This window comes from Genypterus blacodes, unplaced genomic scaffold (assembly GCF_046128005.1).
Source record: "Genypterus blacodes isolate CSIRO-AG114 ecotype Tasmania unplaced genomic scaffold, CSIRO-AGI_Gbla_v1 ptg000192l_1, whole genome shotgun sequence".
In the NCBI taxonomy this organism is placed as follows: Eukaryota; Metazoa; Chordata; class Actinopteri; order Ophidiiformes; family Ophidiidae; genus Genypterus; species Genypterus blacodes.
This window is the reverse complement of record NW_027466992.1, coordinates 64,816-82,418: the sequence shown is the minus strand read 5'-3', so window position 1 is coordinate 82,418 and position 17,603 is coordinate 64,816. Positions and strand designations below refer to the sequence as shown.

Genomic DNA, 17,603 nt, shown 5'->3' with positions numbered 1-17,603 from the left:
TGATGAGGCATGCCATCCAGAGTGACGTAATGTGAAACAGTCTGTACAGCGTAATAAACAACGATCATGACGCCATCCAAACCGACCAAGTCACAACAGTGATTTTAGAATAGAATAGAGGTTAGAATAGAATTTTCTCTGACCTAACAGTTACAATACATACATGTTAAGAATCTCGGTCCAGTCTGACCTCGCGCGCGCGCTGTGTGGGCACTGCGGGAAATCTATAATAGCCATGCGTGACGTCAGCACCGACGGTTGGACGGCTACGATGGTAGGAGACAAAATAGTGCGGATTTCTGCATTACTACGTAATTTAAACCATCGTGTGATGATTGCTTTTGACTCTAACTCTATGCTGAGCTTAACGTGTGTTAGTGCTGAGTATGACTCCGGGACGTACAACACGCCAAAAGAAGTGGAGTTGATTCCCCTCACATCGTGCAAATCGGTCTTGGAGTGCCATCTAGCGGTGATGGCGCTGCACTACCACGGAGTGACCTACTCGAATCAGAAAGTCCACACTAAACACACAGCGTGCTGTTCACACAATTCTCACGATGCCAAAGCAGCGCCTACTGGGTTAGTGCATGCACATTCGGCGCGATATTCAGGGGGACCCCCATGCCACTCCCCCGGCGGCTAGGCGTAGTAGTGATCGAGTGTGGTGAACCAGAACAAAGAAAAGACGACTAAAGTTGTGTTCTTCCCAAACTTGATGTGTGTTGCTACGGAAGAATGGAATGAACAAATACAGGTAGGATAAGGGATTATTCATTGAAGAATACAATGAACGACAGTGGTTACAATGGGTAAATTGAAAGACTATAACCACCCGTTGCCCGCTGCAATAGAAGTTGTGAGCATGTAGAATATTGTTGTTGTGAGTGTGTTTTTCAAGCCCTACAATGTCCAGGGAAACCTTCTGTTTTATGCCAGTAACGTCAATGTTTACAAGTGCGCAGATTCCAGTGTGACTGCAGTCGATTGCTTTATTCTGTTTTGTCTCCTGAATCGTTTACAGGGAGTTCTGTAACTGGTTGATTTGATTTATAGGACTCGGTTACAAACAAATATATCTTATTTCATGGGGGGGGTTGCTTCGTATCAACCTGTCTATGTTGAGTTCGTTTCACTGTTTTCTAATCATTATCACCCACGACACGATCATTTTCTGGTGGACCCAATCTTGAGGACTTCCTTGAAGATGGGTGTGATGTGGTGGCTTTGGTCTGGTCCACTCTGCCGTAAACATGTGTTGGGTAGATTGAGGCGAACCAGGACAAACTGGGCAGACGCTGCATGACCAGTAGAGACGCTGGTTGCAAGATGACATCTTTCACATAAAGTTTCTGCGCGGTGGGGATGTACAGCGTGGAGGGGGTCATGCAGTCTGCTCTGCTCCTCGACCATAGAAGCACGGGGGAAGAAAGATAACAAGCTGCAGGTGTCCCATAGCGCAACTTGAGACAGAATATGGAGAAGCAGAAAAGAGAAGAGCACTATATGAAGACGTGTGCTATCCAGATGAAGTGGACGATGCCGAACGTAATCTACGAACTGCCAAAGTAACTCGTGAAGGCAGTGCTTTAAAATATAGAAGAATGAAAAGTAACAAGCCACCATAAAAGACTTCAAGGACATTTGAAGAAGGAATCAGAAAGCTGCAATCAGACATTTTGCTTTCGGTGTTTTCTCGATGATCAACGGCAAACGATGACAAACCACACAATCCGTTATTGTTATTGAAACCATTGGGAGTAGATGTAAGCCGTCGGACAGTAAATGCTTTAACATGTACTTTTCTTTAACCATCAGCTCATCTGGTTTTTCCGCACCCTCCGCTGCAACAGACCACAAAAGCAGTGCCAACAGGATGGCAAATACTGAATCTACACCCCACCTCTACTCTGCAGAGGATTTGATTGTATTATTGTATTTGTATAATTTATCCAGCCTCATTGTGTGCGCACTCTGCATTGTGGATTTTGGCCAAAATGTTGTCACAATATAATAATAATAATCTTGCTTTCCACCAACTGGCTGCATTGGGTCATATTTTCTTCCATATGAAATCACTTGGTCAAACGTCGTCTTTATTAGGACAACACATTGTTAAACCAACCAATACAGCAGCACCAACATTATTGAAATAAAATTCATTAGAAGTCACAATTGACAACAGTCGGTCGGTCGCTCAAATAATAATAATGCGCTCCCCGGTGAGCGCTCCCCCACCACCAGCTGAGCGCTCGCGACAACAACAATAACAAACATTCCACGTGGAGGGGCGGGCGCTAGCCAGCCGAAGAAAGTTCACACGGCCAGCTGAAGAAAGTTCTCACGGCCCGGCTCGAAAGTCGGGACGAAACGGCCTGCAGTTCAGCGGCGCGCCCGCTAGAGGACCCCGAGAAGATTGTCATCCAGAGGGGGGGGGGAGGGGAAGATGGATAGTTGATGTTCCAAGTGACAGTTAAATCCCAAGTTTACGTTGAACGGGCAAGTCTGCTTGAACAGGTAAGTCGACGGGCAGTTCCAAGTAGTTTGGGGAGAGCGAGATTGGCTTAGCTCGTTTGTAGAGCGACATTGGCTCAGTCAATTAAAAGGCCGCGCCCGCTCACCGGCGCTGTTGGACCGTTGAACCTAACCGGATGTAAGTGAGTGCTGTGTATGTTTGCCAACGTCTGTTTTGGGGGAAATGTGTCAGGTGTGTCTCCTAAACCTCAGCTGGTTCACTTTTGATGCACTTGTGATGGTTTGTGTATGTGACGTGCTTGTTTTATGTATGAATGTGAAAAGCTGCAGTACCGCTCTCGGCCTGAATAGTGATCATGCAAGTGGGGTGGCGCTGTTTCACCAAGGAACCAAACCGGAGGTAAACAAAGAATGATTGAATTAATTTTTCTTTTGAGCTAAAAACGTTAAAATGTGGAACGCTTCACGAATTTGCGTGTCATCCTTGCGCAGGGGCCATGCTAATCTTCTCTGTATCGTTCCAATTTTAGTATATGTGCTTCCGAAGAAACACAATGATGGAGAGAGAACTTTCACAACATGTACTGGGACCAATAATCGTCCACTCGAGGTTCTGGTAGAGACGTCTGGATCATGCCGGGGCTGGGGAACACGTTTTTAACTCAACCTGCAAACTATACCAAACATATGGCACTGATTTACCCCCCAAAAACACATGGCACTGATTTGCCACAATTGCTGTATCATGTGTACATCATATGTCTTAACAGTGACGTAAAACAGATTCTACAGTAAACGATGATGAGGCATGCCATCCAGAGTGACGTAATGTGAAACAGTCTGTACAGCGTAATAAACAACGATCATGACGCCATCCAAACCGACCAAGTCACAACAGTGATTTTAGAATAGAATAGAGGTTAGAATAGAATTTTCTCTGACCTAACAGTTACAATACATACATGTTAAGAATCTCGGTCCAGTCTGACCTCGCGCGCGCGCTGTGTGGGCACTGCGGGAAATCTATAATAGCCATGCGTGACGTCAGCACCGACGGTTGGACGGCTACGATGGTAGGAGACAAAATAGTGCGGATTTCTGCATTACTACGTAATTTAAACCATCGTGTGATGATTGCTTTTGACTCTAACTCTATGCTGAGCTTAACGTGTGTTAGTGCTGAGTATGACTCCGGGACGTACAACACGCCAAAAGAAGTGGAGTTGATTCCCCTCACATCGTGCAAATCGGTCTTGGAGTGCCATCTAGCGGTGATGGCGCTGCACTACCACGGAGTGACCTACTCGAATCAGAAAGTCCACACTAAACACACAGCGTGCTGTTCACACAATTCTCACGATGCCAAAGCAGCGCCTACTGGGTTAGTGCATGCACATTCGGCGCGATATTCAGGGGGACCCCCATGCCACTCCCCCGGCGGCTAGGCGTAGTAGTGATCGAGTGTGGTGAACCAGAACAAAGAAAAGACGACTAAAGTTGTGTTCTTCCCAAACTTGATGTGTGTTGCTACGGAAGAATGGAATGAACAAATACAGGTAGGATAAGGGATTATTCATTGAAGAATACAATGAACGACAGTGGTTACAATGGGTAAATTGAAAGACTATTACCACCCGTTGCCCGCTGCAATAGAAGTTGTGAGCATGTAGAATATTGTTGTTGTGAGTGTGTTTTTCAAGTCCTACAATGTCCAGGGAAACCTTCTGTTTTATGCCAGTAACGTCAATGTTTACAAGTGCGCAGATTCCAGTGTGACTGCAGTCGATTGCTTTATTCTGTTTTGTCTCCTGAATCGTTTACAGGGAGTTCTGTAACTGGTTGATTTGATTTATAGGACTCGGTTACAAACAAATATATCTTATTTCATGGGGGGGGTTGCTTCGTATCAACCTGTCTATGTTGAGTTCGTTTCACTGTTTTCTAATCATTATCACCCACGACACGATCATTTTCTGGTGGACCCAATCTTGAGGACTTCCTTGAAGATGGGTGTGATGTGGTGGCTTTGGTCTGGTCCACTCTGCCGTAAACATGTTTTGGGTAGATTGAGGCGAACCAGGACAAACTGGGCAGACGCTGCAGGACCAGTAGAGACGCTGGTTGCAAGATGACATCTTTCACATAAAGTTTCTGCGTGGTGGGGAGGTACAGCGTGGAGGGGGTCATGCAGTCTGCTCTGCTCCTCGACCATAGAAGCACGAGGGAAGAAAGATAACAAGCTGCAGGTGTCCCATAGCGCAACTTGAGACAGAATATGGAGAAGCAGAAAAGAGAAGAGCACTATATGAAGACGTGTGCTATCCAAATGAAGTGGACGAAGCCGAACGTAATCTACGAACTGCCAAAGTAACTCGTGAAGGCAGTGCTTTAAAATATAGAAGAATGAAAAGTAACAAGCCACCATAAAAGACTTCAAGGACATTTGAAGAAGGAATCAGAAAGCTGCAATCAGACATTTTGCTTTCGGTGTTTTCTCGATGATCAACGGCAAACGATGACAAACCACACAATCCGTTATTGTTATTGAAACCATTGGGAGTAGATGTAAGCCGTCGGACAGTAAATGCTTTAACATGTACTTTTCTTTAACCATCAGCTCATCTGGTTTTTCCGCACCCTCCGCTGCAACAGACCACAAAAGCAGTGCCAACAGGATGACAAATACTGAATCTACACCCCACCTCTACTCTGCAGAGGATTTGATTGTATTATTGTATTTGTATAATTTATCCAGCCTCATTGTGTGCGCACTCTGCATTGTGGATTTTGGCCAAAATGTTGTCACAATATAATAATAATAATCTTGCTTTCCACCAAACTGGCTGCATTGGGTCATATTTTCTTCCATATGAAATCACTTGGTCAAACGTCGTCTTTATTAGGACAACACATTGTTAAACCAACCAATACAGCAGCACTAACATTATTGAAATAAAATTCATTAGAAGTCACAATTGACAACAGTCGGTCGCTCGCTCAAATAATAATAATGCGCTCCCCGGTGAGCGCTCCCCCACCACCAGCTGAGCGCTCGCGACAACAACAATAACAAACATTCCACGTGGAGGGGCGGGCGCTAGCCAGCCGAAGAAAGTTCACACGGCCAGCTGAAGAAAGTTCTCACGGCCCGGCTCGAAAGTCGGGACGAAACGGCCTGCAGTTCAGCGGCGCGCCCGCTAGAGGACCCCGAGAAGATTGTCATCCAGAGGGGGGGGGAGGGGAAGATGGATAGTTGATGTTCCAAGTGACAGTTAAATCCCAAGTTTACGTTGAACGGGCAAGTCTGCTTGAACAGGTAAGTCGACGGGCAGTTCCAAGTAGTTTGGGGAGAGCGAGATTGGCTTAGCTCGTTTGTAGAGCGACATTGGCTCAGTCAATTAAAAGGCCGCGCCCGCTCACCGGCGCTGTTGGACCGTTGAACCTAACCGGATGTAAGTGAGTGCTGTGTATGTTTGCCAACGTCTGTTTTGGGGGAAATGTGTCAGGTGTGTCTCCTAAACCTCAGCTGGTTCACTTTTGATGCACTTGTGATGGTTTGTGTATGTGACGTGCTTGTTTTATGTATGAATGTGAAAAGCTGCAGTACCGCTCTCGGCCTGAATAGTGATCATGCAAGTGGGGTGGCGCTGTTTCACCAAGGAACCAAACCGGAGGTAAACAAAGAATGATTGAATTAATTTTTCTTTTGAGCTAAAAACGTTAAAATGTGGAACGCTTCACGAATTTGCGTGTCATCCTTGCGCAGGGGCCATGCTAATCTTCTCTGTATCGTTCCAATTTTAGTATATGTGCTTCCGAAGAAACACAATGATGGAGAGAGAACTTTCACAACATGTACTGGGACCAATAATCGTCCACTCGAGGTTCTGGTAGAGACGTCTGGATCATGCCGGGGCTGGGGAACACGTTTTAACTCAACCTGCAAACTATACCAAACATATGGCACTGATTTACCCCCCAAAAACACATGGCACTGATTTGCCACAATTGCTGTATCATGTGTACATCATATGTCTTAACAGTGACGTAAAACAGATTCTACAGTAAACGATGATGAGGCATGCCATCCAGAGTGACGTAATGTGAAACAGTCTGTACAGCGTAATAAACAACGATCATGACGCCATCCAAACCGACCAAGTCACAACAGTGATTTTAGAATAGAATTTTCTCTGACCTAACAGTTACAATACAAACATGTTAAGAATCTCGGTCCAGTCTGACCTCGCGCGCGCGCTGTGTGGGCACTGCGGGAAATCTATAATAGCCATGCGTGACGTCAGCACCGACGGTTGGACGGCTACGATGGTAGGAGACAAAATAGTGCGGATTTCTGCATTACTACGTAATTTAAACCATCGTGTGATGATTGCTTTTGGCTCTAACTCTATGCTGAGCTTAACGTGTGTTAGTGCTGAGTATGACTCCGGGACGTACAACACGCCAAAAGAAGTGGAGTTGATTCCCCTCACATCGTGCAAATCGGTCTTGGAGTGCCATCTAGCGGTGATGGCGCTGCACTACCACGGAGTGACCTACTCGAATCAGAAAGTCCACACTAAACACACAGCGTGCTGTTCACACAATTCTCACGATGCCAAAGCAGCGCCTACTGGGTTAGTGCATGCACATTCGGCGCGATATTCAGGGGGACCCCCATGCCACTCCCCCGGCGGCTAGGCGTAGTAGTGATCGAGTGTGGTGAACCAGAACAAAGAAAAGACGACTAAAGTTGTGTTCTTCCCAAACTTGATGTGTGTTGCTACGGAAGAATGGAATGAACAAATACAGGTAGGATAAGGGATTATTCATTGAAGAATACAATGAACGACAGTGGTTACAATGGGTAAATTGAAAGACTATAACCACCCGTTGCCCGCTGCAATAGAAGTTGTGAGCATGTAGAATATTGTTGTTGTGAGTGTGTTTTTCAAGCCCTACAATGTCCAGGGAAACCTTCTGTTTTATGCCAGTAACGTCAATGTTTACAAGTGCGCAGATTCCAGTGTGACTGCAGTCGATTGCTTTATTCTGTTTTGTCTCCTGAATCGTTTACAGGGAGTTCTGTAACTGGTTGATTTGATTTATAGGACTCGGTTACAAACAAATATATCTTATTTCATGGGGGGGGGGGTTGCTTCGTATCAACCTGTCTATGTTGAGTTCGTTTCACTGTTTTCTAATCATTATCACACACGACACGATCATTTTCTGGTGGACCCAATCTTGAGGACTTCCTTGAAGATGGGTGTGATGTGGTGGCTTTGGTCTGGTCCACTCTGCCGTAAACATGTGTTGGGTAGATTGAGGCGAACCAGGACAAACTGGGCAGACGCTGCATGACCAGTAGAGACGCTGGTTGCAAGATGACATCTTTCACATAAAGTTTCTGCGTGGTGGGGAGGTACAGCGTGGAGGGGGTCATGCAGTCTGCTCTGCTCCTCGACCACAGAAGCACGGGGGAAGAAAGATATCAAGCTGCAGGTGTCCCATAGCGCAACTTGAGACAGAATATGGAGAAGCAGAAAAGAGAAGAGCACTATATGAAGACGTGTGCTATCCAGATGAAGTGAACGATGCCGAACGTAATCTACGAACTGCCAAAGTAACTCGTGAAGGCAGTGCTTTAAAATATAGAAGAATGAAAAGTAACAAGCCACCATAAAACACTTCAAGGACATTTGAAGAAGGAATCAGAAAGCTGCAATCAGACATTTTGCTTTCGGTGTTTTCTCGATGATCAACGGCAAACGATGACAAACCACACAATCCGTTATTGTTATTGAAACCATTGGGAGTAGATGTAAGCCGTCGGACAGTAAATGCTTTAACATGTACTCTTCTTTAACCATCAGCTCATCTGGTTTTTCCGCACCCTCCGCTGCAACAGACCACAAAAGCAGTGCCAACAGGATGACAAATACTGAATCTACACCCCACCTCTACTCTGCAGAGGATTTGATTGTATTATTGTATTTGTATAATTTATCCAGCCTCATTGTGTGCGCACTCTGCATTGTGGATTTTGGCCAAAATGTTGTCACAATATAATAATAATAATCTTGCTTTCCACCAAACTGGCTGCATTGGGTCATATTTTCTTCCATATGAAATCACTTGGTCAAACGTCGTCTTTATTAGGACAACACATTGTTAAACCAACCAATACAGCAGCACTAACATTATTGAAATAAAATTCATTAGAAGTCACAATTGACAACAGTCGGTCGCTCGCTCAAATAATAATAATGCGCTCCCCGGTGAGCGCTCCCCCACCACCAGCTGAGCGCTCGCGACAACAACAATAACAAACATTCCACGTGGAGGGGCGGGCGCTAGCCAGCCGAAGAAAGTTCACACGGCCAGCTGAAGAAAGTTCTCACGGCCCGGCTCGAAAGTCGGGACGAAACGGCCTGCAGTTCAGCGGCGCGCCCACTAGAGGACCCCGAGAAGATTGTCATCCAGAGGGGGGGGGAGGGGAAGATGGATAGTTGATGTTCCAAGTGACAGTTAAATCCCAAGTTTACGTTGAACGGGCAAGTCTGCTTGAACAGGTAAGTCGACGGGCAGTTCCAAGTAGTTTGGGGAGAGCGAGATTGGCTTAGCTCGTTTGTAGAGCGACATTGGCTCAGTCAATTAAAAGGCCACGCCCGCTCACCGGCGCTGTTGGACCGTTGAACCTAACCGGATGTAAGTGAGTGCTGTGTATGTTTGCCAACGTCTGTTTTGGGGGAAATGTGTCAGGTGTGTCTCCTAAACCTCAGCTGGTTCACTTTTGATGCACTTGTGATGGTTTGTGTATGTGACGTGCTTGTTTTATGTATGAATGTGAAAAGCTGCAGTACCGCTCTCGGCCTGAATAGTGATCATGCAAGTGGGGTGGCGCTGTTTCACCAAGGAACCAAACCGGAGGTAAACAAAGAATGATTGAATTAATTTTTCTTTTGAGCTAAAAACGTTAAAATGTGGAACGCTTCACGAATTTGCGTGTCATCCTTGCGCAGGGGCCATGCTAATCTTCTCTGTATCGTTCCAATTTTAGTATATGTGCTTCCGAAGAAACACAATGATGGAGAGAGAACTTTCACAACATGTACTGGGACCAATAATCGTCCACTCGAGGTTCTGGTAGAGACGTCTGGATCATGCCGGGGCTGGGGAACACGTTTTTAACTCAACCTGCAAACTATACCAAACATATGGCACTGATTTACCCCCCAAAAACACATGGCACTGATTTGCCACAATTGCTGTATCATGTGTACATCATATGTCTTAACAGTGACGTAAAACAGATTCTACAGTAAACGATGATGAGGCATGCCATCCAGAGTGACGTAATGTGAAACAGTCTGTACAGCGTAATAAACAACGATCATGACGCCATCCAAACCGACCAAGTCACAACAGTGATTTTAGAATAGAATTTTCTCTGACCTAACAGTTACAATACAAACATGTTAAGAATCTCGGTCCAGTCTGACCTCGCGCGCGCGCTGTGTGGGCACTGCGGGAAATCTATAATAGCCATGCGTGACGTCAGCACCGACGGTTGGACGGCTACGATGGTAGGAGACAAAATAGTGCGGATTTCTGCATTACTACGTAATTTAAACCATCGTGTGATGATTGCTTTTGGCTCTAACTCTATGCTGAGCTTAACGTGTGTTAGTGCTGAGTATGACTCCGGGACGTACAACACGCCAAAAGAAGTGGAGTTGATTCCCCTCACATCGTGCAAATCGGTCTTGGAGTGCCATCTAGCGGTGATGGCGCTGCACTACCACGGAGTGACCTACTCGAATCAGAAAGTCCACACTAAACACACAGCGTGCTGTTCACACAATTCTCACGATGCCAAAGCAGCGCCTACTGGGTTAGTGCATGCACATTCGGCGCGATATTCAGGGGGACCCCCATGCCACTCCCCCGGCGGCTAGGCGTAGTAGTGATCGAGTGTGGTGAACCAGAACAAAGAAAAGACGACTAAAGTTGTGTTCTTCCCAAACTTGATGTGTGTTGCTACGGAAGAATGGAATGAACAAATACAGGTAGGATAAGGGATTATTCATTGAAGAATACAATGAACGACAGTGGTTACAATGGGTAAATTGAAAGACTATAACCACCCGTTGCCCGCTGCAATAGAAGTTGTGAGCATGTAGAATATTGTTGTTGTGAGTGTGTTTTTCAAGCCCTACAATGTCCAGGGAAACCTTCTGTTTTATGCCAGTAACGTCAATGTTTACAAGTGCGCAGATTCCAGTGTGACTGCAGTCGATTGCTTTATTCTGTTTTGTCTCCTGAATCGTTTACAGGGAGTTCTGTAACTGGTTGATTTGATTTATAGGACTCGGTTACAAACAAATATATCTTATTTCATGGGGGGGGGGGGTTGCTTCGTATCAACCTGTCTATGTTGAGTTCGTTTCACTGTTTTCTAATCATTATCACACACGACACGATCATTTTCTGGTGGACCCAATCTTGAGGACTTCCTTGAAGATGGGTGTGATGTGGTGGCTTTGGTCTGGTCCACTCTGCCGTAAACATGTGTTGGGTAGATTGAGGCGAACCAGGACAAACTGGGCAGACGCTGCATGACCAGTAGAGACGCTGGTTGCAAGATGACATCTTTCACATAAAGTTTCTGCGTGGTGGGGAGGTACAGCGTGGAGGGGGTCATGCAGTCTGCTCTGCTCCTCGACCACAGAAGCACGGGGGAAGAAAGATATCAAGCTGCAGGTGTCCCATAGCGCAACTTGAGACAGAATATGGAGAAGCAGAAAAGAGAAGAGCACTATATGAAGACGTGTGCTATCCAGATGAAGTGAACGATGCCGAACGTAATCTACGAACTGCCAAAGTAACTCGTGAAGGCAGTGCTTTAAAATATAGAAGAATGAAAAGTAACAAGCCACCATAAAAGACTTCAAGGACATTTGAAGAAGGAATCAGAAAGCTGCAATCAGACATTTTGCTTTCGGTGTTTTCTCGATGATCAACGGCAAACGATGACAAACCACACAATCCGTTATTGTTATTGAAACCATTGGGAGTAGATGTAAGCCGTCGGACAGTAAATGCTTTAACATGTACTCTTCTTTAACCATCAGCTCATCTGGTTTTTCCGCACCCTCCGCTGCAACAGACCACAAAAGCAGTGCCAACAGGATGACAAATACTGAATCTACACCCCACCTCTACTCTGCAGAGGATTTGATTGTATTATTGTATTTGTATAATTTATCCAGCCTCATTGTGTGCGCACTCTGCATTGTGGATTTTGGCCAAAATGTTGTCACAATATAATAATAATAATCTTGCTTTCCACCAAACTGGCTGCATTGGGTCATATTTTCTTCCATATGAAATCACTTGGTCAAACGTCGTCTTTATTAGGACAACACATTGTTAAACCAACCAATACAGCAGCACTAACATTATTGAAATAAAATTCATTAGAAGTCACAATTGACAACAGTCGGTCGCTCGCTCAAATAATAATAATGCGCTCCCCGGTGAGCGCTCCCCCACCACCAGCTGAGCGCTCGCGACAACAACAATAACAAACATTCCACGTGGAGGGGCGGGCGCTAGCCAGCCGAAGAAAGTTCACACGGCCAGCTGAAGAAAGTTCTCACGGCCCGGCTCGAAAGTCGGGACGAAACGGCCTGCAGTTCAGCGGCGCGCCCGCTAGAGGACCCCGAGAAGATTGTCATCCAGAGGGGGGGGGAGGGGAAGATGGATAGTTGATGTTCCAAGTGACAGTTAAATCCCAAGTTTACGTTGAACGGGCAAGTCTGCTTGAACAGGTAAGTCGACGGGCAGTTCCAAGTAGTTTGGGGAGAGCGAGATTGGCTTAGCTCGTTTGTAGAGCGACATTGGCTCAGTCAATTAAAAGGCCACGCCCGCTCACCGGCGCTGTTGGACCGTTGAACCTAACCGGATGTAAGTGAGTGCTGTGTATGTTTGCCAACGTCTGTTTTGGGGGAAATGTGTCAGGTGTGTCTCCTAAACCTCAGCTGGTTCACTTTTGATGCACTTGTGATGGTTTGTGTATGTGACGTGCTTGTTTTATGTATGAATGTGAAAAGCTGCAGTACCGCTCTCGGCCTGAATAGTGATCATGCAAGTGGGGTGGCGCTGTTTCACCAAGGAACCAAACCGGAGGTAAACAAAGAATGATTGAATTAATTTTTCTTTTGAGCTAAAAACGTTAAAATGTGGAACGCTTCACGAATTTGCGTGTCATCCTTGCGCAGGGGCCATGCTAATCTTCTCTGTATCGTTCCAATTTTAGTATATGTGCTTCCGAAGAAACACAATGATGGAGAGAGAACTTTCACAACATGTACTGGGACCAATAATCGTCCACTCGAGGTTCTGGTAGAGACGTCTGGATCATGCCGGGGCTGGGGAACACGTTTTTAACTCAACCTGCAAACTATACCAAACATATGGCACTGATTTACCCCCCAAAAACACATGGCACTGATTTGCCACAATTGCTGTATCATGTGTACATCATATGTCTTAACAGTGACGTAAAACAGATTCTACAGTAAACGATGATGAGGCATGCCATCCAGAGTGACGTAATGTGAAACAGTCTGTACAGCGTAATAAACAACGATCATGACGCCATCCAAACCGACCAAGTCACAACAGTGATTTTAGAATAGAATTTTCTCTGACCTAACAGTTACAATACAAACATGTTAAGAATCTCGGTCCAGTCTGACCTCGCGCGCGCGCTGTGTGGGCACTGCGGGAAATCTATAATAGCCATGCGTGACGTCAGCACCGACGGTTGGACGGCTACGATGGTAGGAGACAAAATAGTGCGGATTTCTGCATTACTACGTAATTTAAACCATCGTGTGATGATTGCTTTTGGCTCTAACTCTATGCTGAGCTTAACGTGTGTTAGTGCTGAGTATGACTCCGGGACGTACAACACGCCAAAAGAAGTGGAGTTGATTCCCCTCACATCGTGCAAATCGGTCTTGGAGTGCCATCTAGCGGTGATGGCGCTGCACTACCACGGAGTGACCTACTCGAATCAGAAAGTCCACACTAAACACACAGCGTGCTGTTCACACAATTCTCACGATGCCAAAGCAGCGCCTACTGGGTTAGTGCATGCACATTCGGCGCGATATTCAGGGGGACCCCCATGCCACTCCCCCGGCGGCTAGGCGTAGTAGTGATCGAGTGTGGTGAACCAGAACAAAGAAAAGACGACTAAAGTTGTGTTCTTCCCAAACTTGATGTGTGTTGCTACGGAAGAATGGAATGAACAAATACAGGTAGGATAAGGGATTATTCATTGAAGAATACAATGAACGACAGTGGTTACAATGGGTAAATTGAAAGACTATAACCACCCGTTGCCCGCTGCAATAGAAGTTGTGAGCATGTAGAATATTGTTGTTGTGAGTGTGTTTTTCAAGTCCTACAATGTCCAGGGAAACCTTCTGTTTTATGCCAGTAACGTCAATGTTTACAAGTGCGCAGATTCCAGTGTGACTGCAGTCGATTGCTTTATTCTGTTTTGTCTCCTGAATCGTTTACAGGGAGTTCTGTAACTGGTTGATTTGATTTAAAGGACTCGGTTACAAACAAATATATCTTATTTCATGGGGGGGGTTGCTTCGTATCAACCTGTCTATGTTGAGTTCGTTTCACTGTTTTCTAATCATTATCACCCACGACACGATCATTTTCTGGTGGACCCAATCTTGAGGACTTCCTTGAAGATGGGTGTGATGTGGTGGCTTTGGTCTGGTCCACTCTGCCGTAAACATGTGTTGGGTAGATTGAGGCGAACCAGGACAAACTGGGCAGACGCTGCATGACCAGTAGAGACGCTGGTTGCAAGATGACATCTTTCACATAAAGTTTCTGCGTGGTGGGGAGGTACAGCGTGGAGGGGGTCATGCAGTCTGCTCTGCTCCTCGACCACAGAAGCACGGGGGAAGAAAGATATCAAGCTGCAGGTGTCCCATAGCGCAACTTGAGACAGAATATGGAGAAGCAGAAAAGAGAAGAGCACTATATGAAGACGTGTGCTATCCAGATGAAGTGAACGATGCCGAACGTAATCTACGAACTGCCAAAGTAACTCGTGAAGGCAGTGCTTTAAAATATAGAAGAATGAAAAGTAACAAGCCACCATAAAAGACTTCAAGGACATTTGAAGAAGGAATCAGAAAGCTGCAATCAGACATTTTGCTTTCGGTGTTTTCTCGATGATCAACGGCAAACGATGACAAACCACACAATCCGTTATTGTTATTGAAACCATTGGGAGTAGATGTAAGCCGTCGGACAGTAAATGCTTTAACATGTACTTTTCTTTAACCATCAGCTCATCTGGTTTTTCCGCACCCTCCGCTGCAACAGACCACAAAAGCAGTGCCAACAGGATGACAAATACTGAATCTACACCCCACCTCTACTCTGCAGAGGATTTGATTGTATTATTGTATTTGTATAATTTATCCAGCCTCATTGTGTGCGCACTCTGCATTGTGGATTTTGGCCAAAATGTTGTCACAATATAATAATAATAATCTTGCTTTCCACCAACTGGCTGCATTGGGTCATATTTTCTTCCATATGAAATCACTTGGTCAAACGTCGTCTTTATTAGGACAACACATTGTTAAACCAACCAATACAGCAGCACCAACATTATTGAAATAAAATTCATTAGAAGTCACAATTGACAGCAGTCGGTCGGTCGCTCAAATAATAATAATGCGCTCCCCGGTGAGCGCTCCCCCACCACCAGCTGAGCGCTCGCGACAACAACAATAACAAACATTCCACGTGGAGGGGCGGGCGCTAGCCAGCCGAAGAAAGTTCACACGGCCAGCTGAAGAAAGTTCTCACGGCCCGGCTCGAAAGTCGGGACGAAACGGCCTGCAGTTCAGCGGCGCGCCCGCTAGAGGACCCCGAGAAGATTGTCATCCAGAGGGGGGGGGGAAGGGGAAGATGGATAGTTGATGTTCCAAGTGACAGTTAAATCCCAAGTTTACGTTGAACGGGCAAGTCTGCTTGAACAGGTAAGTCGACGGGCAGTTCCAAGTAGTTTGGGGAGAGCGAGATTGGCTTAGCTCGTTTGTAGAGCGACATTGGCTCAGTCAATTAAAAGGCCGCGCCCGCTCACCGGCGCTGTTGGACCGTTGAACCTAACCGGATGTAAGTGAGTGCTGTGTATGTTTGCCAACGTCTGTTTTGGGGGAAATGTGTCAGGTGTGTCTCCTAAACCTCAGCTGGTTCACTTTTGATGCACTTGTGATGGTTTGTGTATGTGACGTGCTTGTTTTATGTATGAATGTGAAAAGCTGCAGTACCGCTCTCGGCCTGAATAGTGATCATGCAAGTGGGGTGGCGCTGTTTCACCAAGGAACCAAACCGGAGGTAAACAAAGAATGATTGAATTAATTTTTCTTTTGAGCTAAAAACGTTAAAATGTGGAACGCTTCACGAATTTGCGTGTCATCCTTGCGCAGGGGCCATGCTAATCTTCTCTGTATCGTTCCAATTTTAGTATATGTGCTTCCGAAGAATCACAATGATGGAGAGAGAACTTTCACAACATGTACTGGGACCAATAATCGTCCACTCGAGGTTCTGGTAGAGACGTCTGGATCATGCCGGGGCTGGGGAACACGTTTTTAACTCAACCTGCAAACTATACCAAACATATGGCACTGATTTACCCCCCAAAAACACATGGCACTGATTTGCCACAATTGCTGTATCATGTGTACATCATATGTCTTAACAGTGACGTAAAACAGATTCTACAGTAAACGATGATGAGGCATGCCATCCAGAGTGACGTAATGTGAAACAGTCTGTACAGCGTAATAAACAACGATCATGACGCCATCCAAACCGACCAAGTCACAACAGTGATTTTAGAATAGAATAGAGGTTAGAATAGAATTTTCTCTGACCTAACAGTTACAATACATACATGTTAAGAATCTCGGTCCAGTCTGACCTCGCGCGCGCGCTGTGTGGGCACTGCGGGAAATCTATAATAGCCATGCGTGACGTCAGCACCGACGGTTGGACGGCTACGATGGTAGGAGACAAAATAGTGCGGATTTCTGCATTACTACGTAATTTAAACCATCGTGTGATGATTGCTTTTGACTCTAACTCTATGCTGAGCTTAACGTGTGTTAGTGCTGAGTATGACTCCGGGACGTACAACACGCCAAAAGAAGTGGAGTTGATTCCCCTCACATCGTGCAAATCGGTCTTGGAGTGCCATCTAGCGGTGATGGCGCTGCACTACCACGGAGTGACCTACTCGAATCAGAAAGTCCACACTAAACACACAGCGTGCTGTTCACACAATTCTCACGATGCCAAAGCAGCGCCTACTGGGTTAGTGCATGCACATTCGGCGCGATATTCAGGGGGACCCCCATGCCACTCCCCCGGCGGCTAGGCGTAGTAGTGATCGAGTGTGGTGAACCAGAACAAAGAAAAGACGACTAAAGTTGTGTTCTTCCCAAACTTGATGTGTGTTGCTACGGAAGAATGGAATGAACAAATACAGGTAGGATAAGGGATTATTCATTGAAGAATACAATGAACGACAGTGGTTACAATGGGTAAATTGAAAGACTATAACCACCCGTTGCCCGCTGCAATAGAAGTTGTGAGCATGTAGAATATTGTTGTTGTGAGTGTGTTTTTCAAGCCCTACAATGTCCAGGGAAACCTTCTGTTTTATGCCAGTAACGTCAATGTTTACAAGTGCGCAGATTCCAGTGTGACTGCAGTCGATTGCTTTATTCTGTTTTGTCTCCTGAATCGTTTACAGGGAGTTCTGTAACTGGTTGATTTGATTTATAGGACTCGGTTACAAACAAATATATCTTATTTCATGGGGGGGGTTGCTTCGTATCAACCTGTCTATGTTGAGTTCGTTTCACTGTTTTCTAATCATTATCACCCACGACACGATCATTTTCTGGTGGACCCAATCTTGAGGACTTCCTTGAAGATGGGTGTGATGTGGTGGCTTTGGTCTGGTCCACTCTGCCGTAAACATGTGTTGGGTAGATTGAGGCGAA

At 45.7% G+C, this 17,603-nt stretch overlaps 5 non-coding genes across 5 annotated transcripts; all 5 read right to left on the bottom strand.

Moving 5' to 3' along the window:
- Positions 1-2,922: 2,922 nt before the first annotated feature.
- On the bottom strand, positions 2,923-3,028 carry LOC143015235 (U6 spliceosomal RNA). The gene has a single exon (XR_012965392.1). It is a non-coding gene; the product is annotated as a U6 spliceosomal RNA (small nuclear RNA).
- A 3,168-nt stretch (positions 3,029-6,196) lies between these two features.
- On the bottom strand, positions 6,197-6,302 carry LOC143015234 (U6 spliceosomal RNA). Its single transcript, XR_012965391.1, has one exon. It is a non-coding gene; the product is annotated as a U6 spliceosomal RNA (small nuclear RNA).
- Positions 6,303-9,455: 3,153 nt separating this feature from the next.
- On the bottom strand, positions 9,456-9,561 carry LOC143015233 (U6 spliceosomal RNA). The gene has a single exon (XR_012965390.1). It is a non-coding gene; the product is annotated as a U6 spliceosomal RNA (small nuclear RNA).
- A 3,155-nt stretch (positions 9,562-12,716) lies between these two features.
- On the bottom strand, positions 12,717-12,822 carry LOC143015232 (U6 spliceosomal RNA). Its single transcript, XR_012965389.1, has one exon. It is a non-coding gene; the product is annotated as a U6 spliceosomal RNA (small nuclear RNA).
- A 3,152-nt stretch (positions 12,823-15,974) lies between these two features.
- LOC143015247 (U6 spliceosomal RNA) lies at positions 15,975-16,080 on the bottom strand. Its single transcript, XR_012965404.1, has one exon. It is a non-coding gene; the product is annotated as a U6 spliceosomal RNA (small nuclear RNA).
- Between the last annotated feature and the right edge of the window lie 1,523 nt (positions 16,081-17,603).